This window comes from Triticum urartu, chromosome 6, assembly GCF_003073215.2.
Source record: "Triticum urartu cultivar G1812 chromosome 6, Tu2.1, whole genome shotgun sequence".
Classification (NCBI taxonomy): domain Eukaryota; kingdom Viridiplantae; phylum Streptophyta; class Magnoliopsida; order Poales; family Poaceae; genus Triticum; species Triticum urartu.
This window is the reverse complement of record NC_053027.1, coordinates 509,037,091-509,044,880: the sequence shown is the minus strand read 5'-3', so window position 1 is coordinate 509,044,880 and position 7,790 is coordinate 509,037,091.

The window sequence follows — 7,790 nt, the reverse complement described above, 5'->3', positions numbered from 1 at the left end:
GCCGACACCTTCCTCAACCCTACCGGAGTAGCTTCGCCTATACCATTCTCAACCCTATTGGGGCCGCTTTGCCAACTCACAAGTCCACGGCCTCAGATCCGCTTCCTCGCACCCTCATCCAACCTACCGGAGCAGCTTCTGACGCCCCATCCACGGCCGCAGATCTGCATCGTCGACGCCACCCTTAACCCAACCACCGGAGCAGCTTCTGACACCCCGTCCACGGCCGCAGATCCGCATAGTCGACACCATCCTTAACCCAACCACCGGAGCAGCTTCACCTACGCCCTCGTCCACGGCCATAGATCCGCTTCGCCCACACCGTAGTCCACCCTACCGAAGCCGCTCCACAAACACCCTACTCGACGGTTCTAGATCTCCTTACCGGACCCCGACAGCCAGCGCAGCGTCATCACCCTCGACGTTTCTAACCTGATTCCCACAGTCTGGAGAGATGCCAAGCACCCGCCACGGCCTAGGTACTTGTCACCTTTAAACCCGTCCAACATCACCTGCCCGATGTACTTCAAATATACTAACCGGTCGTTGTTACCTGTTATGTAGCTGGAAAAAACTACAAGGACGATGTTTCTTCTGGATCTAACAGCTTGGCTAACCAAGATCCTGGACTGAGGCATTGCTATGATCTTGTAAGCACGTCTCTCTCTCTTGTATTGTTCTGTGCCTGCCAGCATGCTTTGCTAGGATTTTCGACCAGTAATCCCTTTGCGCAGACAATGATTTCTACTGCTGGTTGCTAAATTAGATATGTAGATGTCATACATGATACTACCTCGTACCTCCGTTCCTAAATATAAGTCTTTCTAGAGATTCCACTATAGGCTACATACAGAGCAAAATGAGTGAATCTACACTCGAAAATGCATCTATATACATCTGTATGTGGTCCATACTGGAATCTCTACAAAGACATATATTTAGGAACAGGGGCAGTACATTACACAAAATCGTAGGTGGCATGTAGGAATTCTAGTGCACTACATTAGGCTCCCTTAGAGTGCCTGCTAGTCCAGCATACAGAGTCATGGCTAGTTTATGGTACGCACACAATCGTTAATTGGTGGTTTAAATATGCGCAAGGGATATGCAATGTAGTATCATGTAGAGATGTCTAAAATTAGCCGTGTCAACTTGCAGATAGAGTTACACAATGAAAAAGTACAAGATGTATGTGGCAATTTCATGGAACATCGCAAAAAAAGGAGAGGCAGCGGTGAGCCTATACATTGTGCTATGGTACGTCACTCCTCCATTACAATCATCGTGACATGTTATTTGTATGCCAGTTCTATTAGCCAAGTTTCTTAGGGACAGTTATTATGAGTTATCCTAAGAAAATAAGCACCTTTGAATATAAGTTCCATGTAATAAGCCAACCAGTTCTTTTCATTGCGTTTTCAGCTTATCTTTGGTATGATCAGTGGAAAGTCTAGATTGCATTATATTTTTTTCATTTTGCTGCCCATATGGAAATTAATTTGACTTGCAAACATCACAAATTGAACCCAGTGCGGTAATTAATATGATAGGAAAACAGACCATCACTATTTGCTCAAAATGCAAATAAAAAGATACCATCTACTTGGCACAATCTATTTTGGTCAATGTTTTCCATAGAGATCTCATTGCCTAATTTAAACGAAGAACGCATGACCCACATTTAAATGAAGAACAATTATTTATTGAAATTCGATGGTCCAAGTGGCTGGTTATTATCGTATAGCAGCACCACCTGAAAGCATCATATAGCAGCAGCAGCTCATAGCAACTCATCATACAGCAGCAGCAGTCTGCAATTCATCATATACCAGCAGCAGCTCATAGCAATTCATCATATAGCAGCAGAAGGAGCAGCTCATAGCAATTCATCATATAGCAGCAGCAAGAGCAACTCATAGCAATTCATTATATAGCAGCAGCAGGAGCAGCTTGTAGCAACTCATCATATAGCAGCAGCAGCTTGTAGCAACTCATCATATAGCAGCAGCAGCTCATAGCAATTCATCATATAGCAGCAGCAGCAGCTCATAGCAACTCATCATACAGCAGCAGCAGCTCATAGCAATTCATCATATAGCAGCAGCAGGAGCAGCTCATAGCAATGCATCATATAGCAGCAGCAGAAGCAGCTCATCGTATAGTGGATCAGAATGAAAATTTGGCAAAAAATCAGAGGAGATCCTCACCTTGTTGGATGAGCTCATCCTTCAACAACACCTCAAGGCCATGGCCTGGGAGGAGGGGAGGGGGAATAGGGTGCCTTCTGCCGCAGTGTGGCATCAGCCGTAGTTGTGCAGCGCCCGCTGGAGTAGTGCTTTGGACGAACCACAGTGGAGCAGCTGCTGGAGACCATGAGAATGAGGGGCGGCGCCAGAGGGAGGAGAAGCCAGGGAGATTTGCCCCTACCCGCCGGCCATGTAGCCTAGCTGGACATAGCATCATCGAGAACAAGGCCAGATGGGACCAGTGGCGACGGCTCGCTGGAGGAACCCTAGTGCTGCAGGCAGGGGATCGAGGTAGAGGGAAAGGGAAGAGGAGATGCAAGCGGGCAGGGCAATGAATGCTTGCGTGTTTGTTTTTACTTGAGGGTCAGGTATGACACGGGCATCAGCAGTTGCATTTTGAGTGTAATATAGGCAGACAACAGAGTCATTTCACTATTCCCCTTCCCTTCAATTTTTAGTGAGGTTCTACCCGAAACACCCCCCCCCTCCAAAGCGAAATTAGTTAAGCCCAAGCCCATAACTCAAAAATGACTTCTTTACATCTTTTATGGCTTATTTTGACAATATGCCCTGAAAAGGTGGAATCGAACTGGCCCTTAACCTGCAATTCAATTGTGCGTGCAATGATGAATCACTCCTGCCTGCTATCTGTACATTTAGGCATCATCATACATGGCATAACCTAATACATGTGCATTCCATTGTAGAATCTGGAATATGCAATGTTTATGTTAGTTCATACGTTGCACATGATGTTTAAATGCCCCTTAAATCTGGTCAGTCAAGTGATGGTCTTTAAGCCTCCTTCTTTGCTTCTTTTGTTGATATGTAAGATTTGCTCACACTTCTGTTCAATTGCTTGTTTGCATCAGCCAGCCATACTAGGACTTTTTGCTTTGATTACTTGTTGTTCTTGACCTAACACTCTAATAGAGCTTGTCAACGATTTAAACACTAAGGGCTGTTGTAGTGGGGCCTTGTCTAACTCATAGGTGACATAAAGGTTTGGTTGTACACTACATTAGGCTCTCCAAGAGTACTTGGAGATCCAGTTCGAAGGTATGCCTAGTTTTTACATAGTGCAGACATAGTAAATTCTCATTTCATTGTGTGCAAGTGCAAGAGATGCGGCATGTTTCATTATGTGGTGTTGTTTTGTTATAATCTCATCCTTTTGTGTTCACAGACTGGAAAGTATGCATATTTATCTTCCAAGGAGACGAGTAACTAGTTTGTGTCACCTTGCAGAGGGGGTGCAATGAAGATAAGATTGAGGATTTCCAAGTACAAGATGTTAGGAAGGAGCCTTGCAAGAGAAGTAGGAGCTGTGCTAAGCCTCTTCAACCTACTAAGGTAAGTCACTGTATGCAACTCAATAGTTCAATTCCTTGTTTGTTTCAGGCATAGTTAATTTTCTCTTTTCAATTGCTTTATTTGTCCTCAGTTAATGAGATGCCCAAATAATCATGCCTGATGTTCGGTAGTTGTATCACTATTAGTTGACATAATTAAAGGCCTTACCATTTAATTACTCTGCCGAAGTGTGCCTGAAGCTTTGAAGTCTATTAACCAACTATTATTGCGTGAGGCTCACAATCTAGTTTATACTACGCTAATGATTGCATAGTTTTGCCTGCTGTAGTATGTTTGTATGAAACCCTCTGTTGTTCATTATGCTCCCTAAGACTTTAATTGAGGCACAGAATGGCCAACTGCTTGCTTACTTATACGCAACGTGCTGTCTAAATTTGTAACTTGTATGTGTTTTCGATTGGGCCCCAACATCATGCTCCTCTGGTGAGCTAAGATGGATTTCTGTATGCAGGCTGCACAGACTATCTTTTTTATAATTTTTAAAATATCACCTGCTTATGCTTCATGACGTGTAACATTTTTTTAAGTGACATGTAACATTATTGTTAGTCCTGTTTTGCCATGTAGTACAAAATAGTGTCTTGTTCGCTTCACTGTTGTAACTATATTTTTGCCCTAGTCATGTGTACTTACAGAAACATTTTAGGATGAAGTGACATCAACACAAAGATCTGCGAGCAGTGCGGCATGGCCGTTACCGAATGATTATGGATTGGAATTGGAATGTGCTGATGTTCTCGAGCATCAACTAGAGGTGGCAAGACAATGTGTACATGATTGTCAACGTATAATCAACAAGTTGAGACTGGACATGCAGGTATTAGATGCAGGAGTCAAAAAATGAAACAAGACACTGAGGTAACCATGAAGGAATTGGAGATTTTGCAGACTGAAATTTGTGCTATCTGAATCCGGCCAATCCTATTTTCTGAAGAGATTATAGTTCAAATGGAGTTAAGTTGATGCGCGTCCATGATGTATGAGCTGTATTTGCCCAGTGTATGTAATTTGCTGTTTGTGTATCTTTATTATCACCTGTGCCGAACCATAATGCCCAGTGGGTATAATCGGCTGTAATTTCTTTATTGTATAGTGTAGGATTATTCTACCTTTCTATGCCTTGATCTCTTTGTTGTAATAGTGTAGTCTTTTTAGAGGTGATAGTATTGAGTAGGATAATTCTTTGAATATGCTATATCGTTCAAACAGGGGCCAATTCACCCGACCACGGCACTTCACGGGCCGTCGGATCCATGGGCCATCTACGTCTCGTAGGATCCATGGGCCTTCTACGTCTCATAGGTTCCACGGGCCTTCTACGTCTCGTAGGATCCATGGGCCTTGTACGTCTCGTAGGATCCATGGGCCGACGGCACATTTATGGGTCTTGTACGGGCCTTTAATGGGCCATAGACGGGCCTTTAATAGAAACCGTACATTTTATGGGCTGACCATAACGGGCCGTTAATAGGCCGTATTTGGTGATGCTATGAAAATGGCCCAACAGACTAACGGTCCACAAACGGGCCGACTGTAACGACGGGCTGAATTTGGCCCACAAGCAGAAAATGACAGTAACGGGCCGTAAGTAACCGAATGCTACAAATGAGCCCAAGAATAAATGGGCCCTCAAAAGGCCGAAAGTTAACTTGGGCTGGAAACGGCCCAACGGAATAACGGGCCGTTAATGGGTATAAAGTGATACACTGTTCATTACGGGCCAGTTTCACCACGGGCCGTTAATGGGTGTAAAGTAATACACTGTTCATTACGGGCCAGTTTCAGCACGGGCCGCTAATGGGCCAAGAGTTACAAAGGGCCTCATATGGGCCGAAAGACGTCATGGGCTATACATGGGCCAGAAGTTAAAACGGGCTGGAATCATAGTGGACGGCCCAGATGACGCTACTGGGCCTAATTCGGATAGGGCATAACGGGCCTTGGGTTAGCAGGCTGTAAATGGGCTATATGCGAACAGGTCGTTAACAGGCTTTCCATGGGCCGGCCCGCCAGCTTTTGACCAAGTCAAACGGGCCAGCCTTTTCACAGTAATGGGCCACTGTTGGGCCGTGCCACGTGTCGACGTATCATAGGCGCCTATCTGACCCGCTGACGAGCTGACACGTGTTTCGTCCGGCCAATAAGAATTTTACACATGGAAATTTCCCATTGGTCGGGGCTGTTAACGGGTTATCGGGTCCAAAACCCGACCCGATAGCTTAACGGTGTTCCGTTACGGTGGATGCCACGTGTAGGTCACCCTTAACGAAAGCACTTCTGTGACGCGCGATTTATCGTCATGGAAGTGGACACTTCCGTGATGATAATTTTGGCAATGTCATGGAACACTTCTACGACAGCACAGGTATGACTATCTTGATTCTGTCATAAATTTGTCATGGATGTACATGCATGACAAAAAAGCGACCTATTGTGACAAACACGTATCATCACAGAAGTGTATTTTTTTGTAGTGCAACCGCATGCAGCCTTGGTCACCGCGTGGCAATTGACGGGACGTGGGTGCCCCCACTTCCCCACGCAGCCTTGATATTCGCCCAACTTGGTGGCTGCCACCACCGGCTCAGCTCCATCTTCATTGCTTGTCGAGAGCTTCCTTGGCCCCTCCACCTTCTCAACTCCTCCTTGTCACCATGCCGCCGAATTCTGCAAGGAAGAAGAAGACGACGAGCTGCGCTCCAGCCGAGCATTTGCCGGCCTTCGAGCCTGCCATCGAGCGGTCGATGGTGGTTAACCAAGAAGGGTTGGACAAGGTTCGGCCAGCGCTCGCCTCAGATTCCAACGAATGGGGGGCGACGGTGGCTTGGCCTGGCTCCCGTGCAACGATTGATATGACAGCCACTGAGATCCCCATTCATCTTCATGCCCTCTGGGCCAGCCTGATTCCTCCTTTTTCTGCTTTCTTCAACGTTGTGCTCTCGCATTACCAAATCCATGCGCTGCATCCGGATCCCCAATCTATCATACTCCCTGATGTCTTCGCCTTCGTCTGTGAGGCCATGGTGGGCATCGCTCCTTCCGTGGCCTTGCTTTGCCATTTCTTCTCTCTTCATCTGACCGATGGCCGCCAGCGCTCGGGGAGACCTTTCAGGCCGTAGCGGCGACGGCCGGCTCAGGAATTGATTTCGAGCTCTCACTGGTTGTAAGCGGGTTCCGGAGACGGTGGGTGTTTGTGAACGACGGCATGCTCTCCACCCTTCTCTTGCTCCCATGGGCACCGGCTGCCCCAAGCTCTAGCTGGGGACATGCGAGGCTCGTCGACCAGCGGCTCGCCCATGTTTGGCACCGGTTGACCAGGTTGAAGGATCTTGGGGTGACGATGCCCATGGTGGTGAAGGAATTCATCCGGTGCCGCATTGCTCCGCTTCAGTGTCATTCTCGTCCGATGTGGACCTTCTCTAGCTGCGGGGACCCCGTGAGGCTTCATGCGTCTTCTCTTCCTCCCGAGGCACGGCGTACAGTGGTCGAGCTCCTGACGGGCGACCCAGCACCGGCCAATCTGCCGGAGGAGGGTTGCCTCTTGTACTGTTGCTCGAACAAGGTGGAGTTCGTGAAGCAGATGCCCCTCTTCGATGAATGGGGGTTGTGCCCGGCCGACCTTGATGGGCCTCGCGAGAACCCTATCCTTGTGGTTCCTCTACCTGCCGCCGCTGCGGCACGCACCCCAAAGGTGGATGCAGGGGGCGAGTGCCGCAGGACACCAATGAGGTGGCTCTTGCTGAAGGAGCAACGTCGGGCGAAGCTCCCGAGGTGGCTGCTCCCGAGGCTAGGGTTGGCGGTCCTGAGGCAGGGGCTAAGGAACCGCAGCGGCCCAATGCTCCTGAGGTCACCGCCCCTGTAGCCTCAACAAGTGCTTTGGGTGCATGCGGTCGCTCTTCAGGCTTCGGTCAGCTCCGCCTGGACTTTGAAGCACTCCGCAAGAGGAAGGGATCTCCAAGCTGAAGTGGTGGAGCCAACCGGCCTTTGAAGCAGCCAGAGACGAGTAAGTACCTCATCTCCATGGTTTCCTGAGTTTTGCATCCTTTTCTGACCATGGCTCTTCAGGATCCCCTTGGTTGGAGCGGCGAGATCTCCTGAGGTGTGGCCCCCATCGGCCACCAGCTCGCCATTGATCCTGAGCTCTACTTGCCGGACCACTGTGCAGGGCCC